Raw genomic sequence first — 12,426 nt, 5'->3', positions numbered from 1 at the left:
CCACGTAGATTTTTGAGGATGTCAACGACCGCGGATCGCCGCGACGTTGGGTCGGAATTAGCAATGTAAATATTCACGTTGAGCCGAGCACAAGCTCCGCATACATACGTAACAAGATGGGCCTTGATTCGGAGCCGCCATTGCATAACCAGGAGACGTAACACCGGTACGAATCCGAGCTGCGCTTGCGGATTCACGATGCTAAAAATTATTTATCGATCCTGGACGTCTCCCTCCAAGGCCGATCTTAAAGAACGAAACGCTCCGGTTGAATACGAAATGCGTCCGTCCGAAGTATACAAAAAGTAACCGAATTCTCTGCTCGCGAATTGTACGGTATCGTGGGACCTCGATCATCCGAATCGATGATATCTGAATTCTTTACTCTTCGAGTACGTTCCAACACGTCAATGTGGCATGGTAGAGCACGCCTCGTCGCGCTTTGTATCTACAGTAGAACCTCGCTCGTTGCAACCTCGTTTAATTGCGCTTCCTCGTTGATAGCACACTACGTAGCTATTTCCAGTTGCCAGAAGTTCTGGAACTCGTGGTGGAGATTGTCGTGGTTACTTAGGGGAAACACGGAGTGGAAAAGTGGGGAAACAGATCACGTGATTGGCTACCTCTTCCGTTCCATAACCTCGATTTTTCCACACGTTTTCCTGCGACGAGCGAGGTTCTACCGCAGACATGAATCGTGACGAGCGGATTTTGTGCATTTATAGCAAAAGGAGCAGATCCAATGCAAAACAGTGGATGTATTCAAAGAATCTGAAAGCACTGTTATATTGCTTTCCATCCAACAACATTTTCATTAAACTGCGGATTTCGTAGATTTTTGACAAACTCGAGTAGCTGAAATTTAAGAACTCGCGAGCATCGGTGTATCAATGTATCAAAGAATTAAAGTAAAGAGGAAGATATGTCAATATAGCTCCTGTGTCTCGTAACTAATGTAGATAATTTTTATTTTGCATACAAATCCGCGGTCCAGTAGCGGAAAACGACGGGATGGCCAATTAGAATCTCGCAGCTTTGCCCGCCTATCCGGAATCAGTTAGGCTCTCCGCGCAAGGTATCGATCAGCTGTATCGAGACGGGAAAAGTCGCAGAGGGTCTCGGAGTTCCCCGGAAGGAACAATCCGAGACAGATGGCCGACGTGTGCCGTCTGCGAGAACAAGTCGACCAATATCGTACGCCGGAAACTACAGGGCCGGCCTAACTCCGGCACCTGGCTCGTGTTTTCCGTTTCTCAGTTTTCCATTCCCCCGCGTTTTCCACGCTTGTTTCCCGAGGACACGGGCGACCATTTAATTTCGTTCGACGAACGTAGAAACGTCCGCGCGCGCGCCCGGTCATCCCCCTTGCCCCGCAGCCGTTGTGACGTCAAACGGTAAAAAATATATTTATTTCGACAACGAAACAAAATCGGAACAAATAGAGAATGGTACGCGTACAAAAACTGTTTCAACAGCGAATCGCTGCCTCTGCAAGCAGTTTTTCCCGGCGGCCGTTTCGCGATACCCGCTGCAAAAATTGTTATTTTTTTTTTAATGCGCCCGCCGGAAAAGGAGCCTTTAGATCGCCGCCTGCCGCGGTCTGTTTGCTTCCCGCGGGACGAATCGCTAGTTTGCTTGATGTCGGTTGACAAAATTGCCTGGAATTGACAGCTATAAAAATTCAATCGCGCCGGCCGGCGCGCCGCGCGAGATCCCGGAAATATCGGTCCCCGGTAATTCGAACGACCAGTATTACGCGGTTTCGCTGATGCGCCACTGGCCCGTTCGTTAACCTCCCCCTGTCCGATCCAATCTGCCTGCCGTGTCTTCCATTGTTCCCCGGAAAGTGTTCGAAACGCGTTTACAAATACCACAATGTTTCTTGTCCTGTAACGCAGGAGAAATTCTTTTTCTTATGACATATGCATCACCAGATAGCAGAGTGAATCCATATCTCGTTTGGTTGAATACAAAAATTTTTAATGAATTATGTAGCATTTTAAGGGTCGGATTGAACGAACACAATTTCATGTTTTGTATCACATTTTTCCTGAAACTTCAAGGTGACCATCGGTATATTCAAAGGTTCGTTCAAGGTCAAGTCACGTTCATAGTATTATAGGTCCCTCGACGAAGTTTGTTTTGTTTACGTTAGAGCGATAGCTGAGCTACTGTGTGTCCTTCATCAGTATTTACTGCGATTTCGAAACTAGTAAAACGTACACTTACTATAAGACGAAGAAACAGAAGGAAATTTAGAAATTTATCAAACAGATTTGTAAAACACAATCGATCTCTATCTAAAATATGCTGTACGAATTGTGATCAATCTGAGTAAACGCATTCTACTTGCATATACTATTTTTTCCATTACTGTTCGTGGTACTTGAACTAGGTAACAGAAGTCGATCACTACAAACAAAAAAAAAAAATTTACTTGAGTAAATATTGATTTATCAATTCCTCGTGGACGAGTTTCGTAATAAACATTTTTGCTGTGTCCGTAGCCTTCAAATAATTATCGTAACTAATTCCGGTTTGTGAAGGCTGGTTATTTTGCGAGTGGCAGCAGCATTATCATTCGGATTCACGGGACCGATTCGATCCGAGTGAACGATGCGAATGATATATTTCGAGAGGATCGAACGAGGGTTGACGGTTCCGCAATAACGTTTCGAAGGCTGCGAAGAAGGACGATTTCCATGGCGATCAGCCGAAGGTGTTTCCTCCATTCTCAAGCTGTCACTTGCAGATGGAGTTGCTTCATATTAATTCGCGGATGGGGGCCGCAAATGATCGATGAGGACAAATATGGGGCCACTCGCTGCCCAAAAAGTTCAGTTCATCGAACTCCATCGGCTTCCTTTACAGCCTGGGGGAGTCTGTTTCTTACTGAATTATTACGGCAATATGTGTTACAGTCTGCGACGATGGAAAAACATTCTGAAAAGGGATCTCAATCTTAATATACCAAATCTCTTAGATATTACACTTAGATCACAAAAATTAAACATTTCTATTTCCCATTCTCGAGATCCTAGAAAAGCAATTGTTAAAAAGTAAAGGGTAGACGGTGGGGGTTGTTTTTCTATGGTCTCCTGCAGAATAAATCTACAAAAATGTTCGCAGGAATATTGTCGGAAATCTCGATCGAAATTACCAAGCAGAACTGTTTTCAACTTTCAAATTCAATAAAATCAAGATCAGAATGAAGTGATCCATTAGAACTGTTAGTAGTTAATAACAGAGTTGGTTCCTTCGTTATTGTTGTACGGATTTGTTAAAAATTTGTAACTGGAGAAGCAGAACTAGCAGTTTCCTCGAGTCCCAAGGCCAACGAGAAGAGAACATTATCGAGACGTTAGGATAAATTTCCCGGAGCCATTTCCTCCAGATATCGTTGGAGGATCTTCGCGCGAGCCGCAATTTCGCGCAGTTTTTCAACAGCCCACATTTCCATCCGAACGTCTCCTTCCACGGAGTCGTTCCGTTGAATTATTGCGATACCGTGAGCGATCCGGGACGATCGTTTCCAATATTTACGCTCGATCACCGACAGACCCCTCGTCCGAGTTCCGAGTTTCATCCGACGTCCATTTTCAACGGTCTTCCGCCGTGTGTTTCCGCAAAAATCGCCATTTGCTATTCTTGTACCCACAGAAACTTACCTCTTCGCAAATATAAATGAAATAAATCTCGATTTTATGACCAGTCTGTGGATCTCTATGCAAAATAAAAATTGTTGGCACCAATTGCGAGAAACAGTAACCACACAGACTTTCATTTTCTTCTTTAAAAGTCTTAACAAGCTGGAGACAATACATCGACGTTCTTAAATTCTTTTAATGTTTCCATTATTTAAAATTGCTCTCTGTCTTTTGAAAGATATCGATTAATTTAGAATTTTGACTTATCGTTAGACCACTTTCGAAATCACCGACACACATTATATCCGAGACTCGGCGGAAAGGTACATGTCTCGTCACAATTTCCCACAAAATGGTGACGGTTTGAAAAAGGTAATCCAATTTCACCAATTTCGCCGATTCTACCATTTCAGTGTTCCGAAGAAGTAAAAATCAATTTTTCGAATCGCGGCGGCGATGAAAGTCGGTCAGCCGGTTTACGGCGAGCATAAGTATCATGGAGGAGGGCAGGATAAAATCTGAGTCGGGGAATTATTCACGCGGAATAGCGGCGGGAGAGGGCCCGTGGGACCCGGTCCGATAATAAATAGTTATTTAAGAAAGTGCAGCGTCGTGACTCGTGACACGTTTACGATGTTATCCGTGCCCCGAACCGGGTCGGAACCGGGACTGGATTTATACGGCTCGCAGGACGTAAACTACCCCATCAAATCGTCCTTGGATACGCAGGAGGGGCGAGCGTCGAATAAAACCGAATAAGCGTGTAACCGGAGGCTGCTGCTACGATCCTCGTTGATTTCTACGTCACCCTCGCCCTTCATGGCGCACACCGTTTTCCACGAGATTTCCACGGGAAATAGAAAAAAGCGGAGCCATTCGGACGGACCGATAAGACGTCAGACGATAGCAACGAACGTTCGAAACATGATCGAAAAATACAACCACAAATTTTCATTTACTTCTGAACCAATTAACCAGTTTCTTAACAGTTTCTTAAGAGGATATTCTTATTTTCAATTTGTAAGAATTTTTTTTCGAAAAACTACTGAAACTTCTGCATTGGGATTTTGTACACATATTTATTGGTATTTCAAGTACACCTGTGATTTTTTATCAAGTAAAAATAATCAAAATGACAGTTACATATTTTTTGATAGAGTATGTTTTGACAAACATGGGTCGTCAAATTACCGACTTTTCTCATATTTTTTGGCCATTAGAACAATAAAACACAATTTTTTTAAATTGATGGACTTAAAGGTTTCAAAGTCATTGATGTTTCTTACATACTATTTGAATAATACTTAAGCTCATGTGAATGTTGTGTTATTATTAGTCTCTTGACTCCACCTATGTATTATGAAATGATGATAAAAAGCGGTTCCCCTTTCACAAATATGCTTTTCAGCGCAAAAAATAAGTGAGATATTCATAGTGATCGAGTTACGTTGTTCACACTGTATACGGTATACTATAATACAATAGCAGATAGTTTATCCATTCGATGGGTATACCGTATTGTTCGTAATAAAAGAAATGGAAAAATCCGACGCAACAAGCACTTTTAATAAAAAAAAAAAAAAAACAGACACACACAGAGGGGACAGTTATGTGACCCAGTATCTCGTATTTGCTATTCCGCGCGTTTACTGCAACAACGGGTATTGAATTGAAACACGCACGCGAATATACAAACTTCGATGTATACCTTCTCGATATAATACGTTGTAAAACTTTAAATTTCAGTAATAATTAAATGGGATTGTTTCTCGGCGATTTAATATATACTTGAGAGAATTGTTAGGGGTCCTAAATAATGAGCGAAACAATTCCTAATAATTTACATTATTACGGAACTTGGAGGTTTGTTAAACACGTTCACAATAATGAACATTAATGATATTTCAATAAAAATCAGTAGTCTATACTTTTTTCATGATTTCGTAGATTTCTCTTTATAGAATTATCTTTTATCAAACGTTACCATAGATTACGGCATTTATTTATGGAAATTTAATTATTGCAAAATTTATTTTCCATCCAAAATTTAAAAACTTGCCTTGCACCCCCAGAGATGCGAAATACACAATGAATCAATGCGATTATAAGGATCAACAGAAACTCGTATTCCATATCCTACGTAAACCAATAAATTTCTTACAGATCTGCATACACTGTCAAATTCGTCGTTCATTACTTCATCGCAGCGAATTACGAGCCTGGAACTCTGGCGCATTCTGTGCAGCGCCGCCAATTAATTCGGGCGTCAAGCTGCAGCTACACCGTTGCGCGATAATTAGTCGCGGCGCTGGCTGGTCGAGCGAATTTTAATAAATTCCGGCCGGTAAACGACCACGGGAATTAATTGTCCCCGGAATCTCGACCCACATAAAACCCTCCCGGTCCGGGCCGATGGATCGATCCCGTGTCAGCCGGCCGGTAATTAATTCTGGCCGATACGTCGTCGTCGACGCCGTGACCGAGGATCGTCGCGGCGACGACCCCTCGCATCGTGTAAACACGTTAGCCGCGTGCTTAAATACCAAATAATATTACCGTCCACTCGGGCGCGCCTAAATATAACGAGCGAAAATAGACGACGAGCGTTGCCGCGGCTCTTTCACGCTCCTATCCGCTCGGTTCTGCCGCCGGGCCCCGTTTACGGTTAAAAGGTTAAAGCGCGGTGAAGAAAGAGGAGCCACGCCGTCGATAAACGACCGCCATCCGGAGGGGTTGCACGTGGCTGCACTTTGCACGATAATCTCGTTTCGGCCGCGTGGCGTCCCGACGCGACGCGACGCGACGCCGCGACGTTTCACCCTCGCCCCGCGCGGCCCCGTTACGGCGACGACATTAAAACGCACGTTAATTAGTTTCACGAGGGCCGAAAACAGTCCGGGGGTTGTTCCCGTAGAGACTGGAGGGGGCTGTTTTTAGAGCGATGGGATCGGTGTTTGGTATGGGATTACGGCGCATCGAATGGCCCCCACCATGGCTCAGTAATTCTACCGTGTGGGTCTGAGAGGATATAAAATGAGGGAGAATTGTTTTCCCGTGGAACGCTTTGTTGCTACGGAATTGTGATTGGACGGGAACGTTAAGAGCATCTTGGGATAATGTTCTGGTAATTTGAATTGGAATTTAATTCCTAGATTTCAGATTAAAACATATTGGTGCGCGGCTGTTCTTGCAAACTTCTATACTGGTTGTCTCGGGACAGACGAGAGGGCATGATTCTATTTGCAGAAATATGTAAGAAGAAACGAATAACATTTTTTCACGAGTTTGAAAGTTTGACGGGTTCGCGGGAAGTAGAATTGGTTGTTCGCGGTCAGACGCATCCGCCGATTCCAGTTCAACGGTACGCGTGATTATTAATGAGAGAGAAGGCTGCTGCCAGGCTAGCATGCTGCAAAGAAAATTAGGATAATGGATGTAATACTATAAATAATTGTAGGTAACAAATCAACTGGAACTGGAAGAAAGTTTAATTACGAAAGTGTGTGATTAATCTAAAAGTGTAATAGTAAACGATGCAGAAGCTTCGTAGAATAATTGAAAATCCCGAGGCAGTAATATTAATTTTCCCCACTTCGAATCGGTTATTAAATAATTATTTCAGATACACTTAACGCACCGAAAAGTTGACTGACCCGAGTAGACTGGAAAGTAGAGCGGACATATCAGCGAAACGTTAATTAATAATTGCGGCACGTGTCTTTTCGCGTTTCTCCTGTCGAGCGGATGCATCGTCGGCTGCATTTCCATTCTGCGCGGCACCTAAAACATGCAAATTAGATTAAACACGCTCAGACGGCGGAGGCTGCATTTATGACGCGAATGGAAATGCGCTAAAGATTTGATTTCGAATTCACCGGCAGCGCCGGATTGCGTTTCATATTTTGCATTAATAAGAGCAATAGTGAACCAATAACGCCCGTCGCGCAATTAATAATGAAACATCGCTGTGTTGCTCAAATATAATTACGGCAAGACTATTTACATAAACGCACGTTCTATTCGATTAAATTATGAATGCCGAAAACGGATGGGGCAGCATCCTGCGCTAATGAGCTTGCCGGATTAAAAAGAAAATGGAAATGGATCAAAGAACCAGTTTCAACAAAAATTTACAACGAAATATTGTTTTCTAAGCAACAAACGCTTGTTAAATCACTCGATGAGAGGTTATTGTGAAAATAAGTTGCATAAGTTATTTTCACTGAAAATGTGAGTTACTGTTTACCGAATTGGTGGGGATAACCTCGGGACAGGTTAGCGAGTGAGCAACAGCGACATCCGCGGAGGCAGTAGCGCGCTTAGACAATCCGACAGCGCAGCTTTACGCGACGAGTATTGTTCTAGGGTGCACAAGCACGGTTCGCCGAGGATGTTTAACATAATAAACATTCGTAGCTGCTCTTCACAGGCTGCATAGACAGAAGCGACTTGAACTCCGTCTTCGCGCCGCTCGTCGCGGAGGATATGCAAATGAAATCCAAGCGTTCTAAAGTGCACTCAGCTACAGTCGCAGTCAGCATCAATGCAAATGGACGCTTGTTAGATGGAAGAAACGGTTTCTTCCCTGTTTACGTAAATACTCGCCGGGAACCGCCGCGCCGCCGCCGGGTATGGTTCTCGCTGAACTTTCAATTCTATTTTCGTTGTTTAATTAGACAGAACCGGTCGAACTTTGGCATAATTCCCGAAAACAAACAATTTCTCTAACCACCGGTGTTCGCGTCGGCCATTATACACTTCTCAAGCAGAGTCGTACAATACTTCTCCTCGTAATTGTCATACATTCTTCTCTACACTTTAATTTCACCAATCGAGCTTTCTCACAAAATTTCATAACTTAATCGAGCGTGTTCAATGAAAACGCGATCGTGCGGAAATGAAACATGTCACGGTGTATAAAATAGAAAACGGATGAATGTTTACCCGAGGAGAATTTTCTTGAATGATTTCCGCAAATTGAGAACGGAGCTGTGTGAAATGTGATTGAAATATGCGATGCATTAATCTTTTATAAATTCCGATATGATGTTCCGCAGTCAGATAATGAACAACGACGGATCTGTGGGAAATATTGCGACGCGAATTTCAAAGGAACGGGTCGGCCTAACATTACGAACGGATCGAGCGACTAATTAAAAATCAAACAAACGGCGTAAATAAATAGAAGCATTCCAACGTTTCAAAAGTTATTTTGCCGTTAAAGCGGATGGCCGCATAGCGGGGCAGCTCTGCTTTCGAGTGAAGAAGTAATTGAAAGTCAATTACTGTCTAAAAAATGGTATAAAATTTTTATTAGCTATTCTATACTATACTGTGCTATATCATAGCTTCGATACTCCGTGGAAAATTAATAAGAATCCAATATACCAGCAGCGAAAACCTGTTTTATTTAACACTCGACTGTCAATTCTTCCTGCAGTCTCTTGAAGCACCGAGTCCCAAGACCAACGATTTAGGGAACAATGAAGCTTGTACCTTCGGAGGACGGAATTTTCAAGGGACGAGAGAGCGTGGCGTTCTCAGCGTCGGTGGCTTATTCGGTGGGTACGAACGTTGATCGATCAGGAACCAGATATCCGGGTATCAGTGTTTCTTCGATGGCGTAGAAACTGCACCGTCCGCGTCTACTCTCTCTCCGATCCGGCTTGTCTGGGGCATGCAAATTAGATCCGAAACTCTGATGCGCGCTCCGTCACGGGAGCACGTCTTGCATCTGCGGCAGACACGTCCGCCGGATGGGAAAGAGAAAATGATTTATTTCGCGCTCGCGTCCCGGCCCAAGCCTTATTTATCGCGTCAGCCCGCTGATGAATTTACGCTCGGCGGCCTCTCGATGCTGCAATCGCCGTTTAAGCAATTACCCTGACGCGCTTAATTCTAACCGGGCGCTCAATCACTCTTTCGAGCATCCAGCTGGTTCGCAGTCCATGCCGCGGCCGTATAATAACTCACGCTAACTCTGTGCACACGACCCCGGCAAAGAATTATTGTCTTGGCCGAGAAGTTTCGTCGCCTCTCCAATCCACCGCCTTAGAACCGACTTTCCACCAAGTTTTATCCCATTCCGATTAAATAATTACCACCGAGACCGCGCCGGCTGAGTATCCGTCGACTCGCACTACTGAAAACGGTGCGCGGCATCGTGCACGCGTTCCGGGCTGGTGAAAAAACAGATTTTTGAAACGGGTACATCGAGATACGTATTTTCTCTTCTTTTTTGAGTGATACAGAAATCGGTAAATAAAATCTTCCTTTATCTCCTTGTCGTAGCATGCCAAGCTTCACTAGTTCAAAACAAACAAGCAAGCTTGCCTTGCTTCCAAGCTTTTATCTAGTTTTAAACTGTTTTTTTTTCAAGTAGAAGAGTGGAGAGCATATGAAGATTACTTTCAATTATTTCAATGGAACCGTCTATTTTTTAATGTTCCGATCGATACAATTCACTGTTCCACTTGAAATTGATTGAAATTGATTAAAAGTACAGGATAATATCCGTTATCTGGAAGTTATATAAATTCAGTAACAAAAATTCGGGCTATAGAGGGTTATTATAAAACATGAATATTTTCAGAGAATGACTCTAGCAAATCTCCACTTGATTTTCAACGAAACAGTCGGACTGCTTTCGAACCGGAAGCAGCATTCTCCCCAATGGATGGTGGTCGGGTCGCAACTGAAAAATGTCAGTAATTAAGTTGAAATACTTATAAGCTCTTAAGGTGATTATTCTCCCGCCAGTTTAACGCGATCCTTCCGGAGCGAGGATCTTAGAGATTAATGCCGGCAGGTGTCTCGCCAGGTACGCTGCTCGAGGATCCAATTACACGATCCTATGGGAAGCACTGTGTAACTTAAACAACGGGTTGGGGCACCCTGACCCCTTCTCTCTTTCTCTCTCTCTCTCTCTCCTATCTCCCATGGAAACTGGATTTAAGTTGAAATATCGCGGCGTGCGCGTCGCGAACATAAGCGATGGCGAGGTCTCGCGAGCCGGTCAATTATGCGGCGTATTTCAAATTCAAATTGCCGTCTCCGCCATCAGTCTCCTCCGCCATCTCTTATATTCCCCAACTCTTATTGATTCCTATTGAATAATACGCGCGTGTCCGGAAGCCGGTTGTGCTCGCGATGTATCCATCTTTCAATTAATTTACCTGGAAAGTCGTCGCAGGACGAGCGGCGTCTGTCGGTGCAACTCCTCAGAAGTTGACATTTCGATAAGATTCCAGCAAATCCGTTTAGTCGCGTTTAAACGCTTGACGGAAATTGATGTCCGCGTGTAGCAAGATCGACGATAAGTGGCTGGCAATGTATACGTCATCGTCACCGATTACGAGAAATAGAAACTGTGAGTAATGGACAGTCATGCTAGTCATACCGCACATATTCAGTTTCATGCAGCGAACGTTCTGTGAAACAGCTTCCGTTGCTCGTCTCGATTTTTTTCCCTCCTCAATCAAAATTAAGAAAAAGGAAAATTAAATGCACGAATTAGATGTTAGAGAAACAAATTCAGAGTCCAATGTGAGCACCAAAGTACTATAATTCACAGATCTTGTGTCATTTGTGATACTGTTTCTTTCTCAAATCACCTAAAATAAAAATACCAAAAATATTTCTTTAGCATATACTGGTGATCGATGACTCAGTTTCGTGAACTGGCGGCTCTTTAAGGTTACACTTTGGATTTTGACAAAAAGAACGCTTAGAATTTTCACAGAATATTCTCACGGTAATGTACTTTCAGAAAAGCGCATTTATTCTAAAATCGATGTTTTCAACATTGGCCTCTATCTGGAACAAAGGCTGGAGGAGGGTGCAGACCGCCGCTTTGGACATCCGCGCGCGTCGTTCGTTTCGCAGTTGCCAGTTGTACGGCGTTAACTAAATACAACGTCAGCGACGTAATTTCAAACGGATGTGGCCTGGTCCGCGGTCTCGTTCTGGACGTGGCCCGTGCCCACGGCAGGAAAATCGAGCTTGCGGTGGCGAACTTCGCGTGCGCGTTTTCAAAGCGCGTCTCGGATCCCGGCTCGAGACGAGAAAATCTCGGGAACGGGCTTTGGGGTGCGAACACTCCAGATGAACCGGGACGGAAATAACGAGGGAGCCGACAATTGGCAAGCCGCAACACCCGTGCCGATTGCAACAGCAATAACCTAGATCGGGAATTGCTGAGGCAGCGCGTTATGCTGCTACAACAGCCGAAGGGTTCCGTGATACCAATGTCTGCAACGTGATCCTGTCCATTGTTAATCCTGAAACTACACTGATCTCCCCGGACTCTGTTTTTCTGGCGAAAACGCGGGATTCTTATGACTCTGAATGTGAGCAGGATTGTCCATATTCGAACAACCTAACAAGCATTCTTAATATTTTTATGAAATTTTGTTGGCTTCTGATGCTTTTCTATTCGTTGATCATTTTTGTTGACCTGCAGCACCGAGCCATTAGCGTAGCATCTGATGTGGTAGCTATATGTTGGCTCCAAAATGATATCCTACTGTTTAGATATTGTAATTGAACAATTTTTATGATTAGTATTATCTGTTGACACCTTCCAATTCCAACCCTTAGAATTTAGAACATTTTTGGATGCCATCAGCAAACATTTTATTCCGGCTACAGAAAATAGAAAATAGTGAACTTGTTTACTTCTATGTCTTGTATCTGTTAATATTTTCTGTAAACAATTCTTCATCCCGTAAGAAGAGAAATGCATCTTCCAGTTCCAGCCCTTCGAATTTGGAACATTTTT

The sequence above is a fragment of the Halictus rubicundus genome, chromosome 12 (genome assembly GCF_050948215.1).
Source record: "Halictus rubicundus isolate RS-2024b chromosome 12, iyHalRubi1_principal, whole genome shotgun sequence".
NCBI classification, from domain to species: Eukaryota; Metazoa; Arthropoda; class Insecta; order Hymenoptera; family Halictidae; genus Halictus; species Halictus rubicundus.
The sequence above is the reverse complement of the archived record's forward strand: the minus strand, read 5'-3'. Positions refer to the sequence as shown.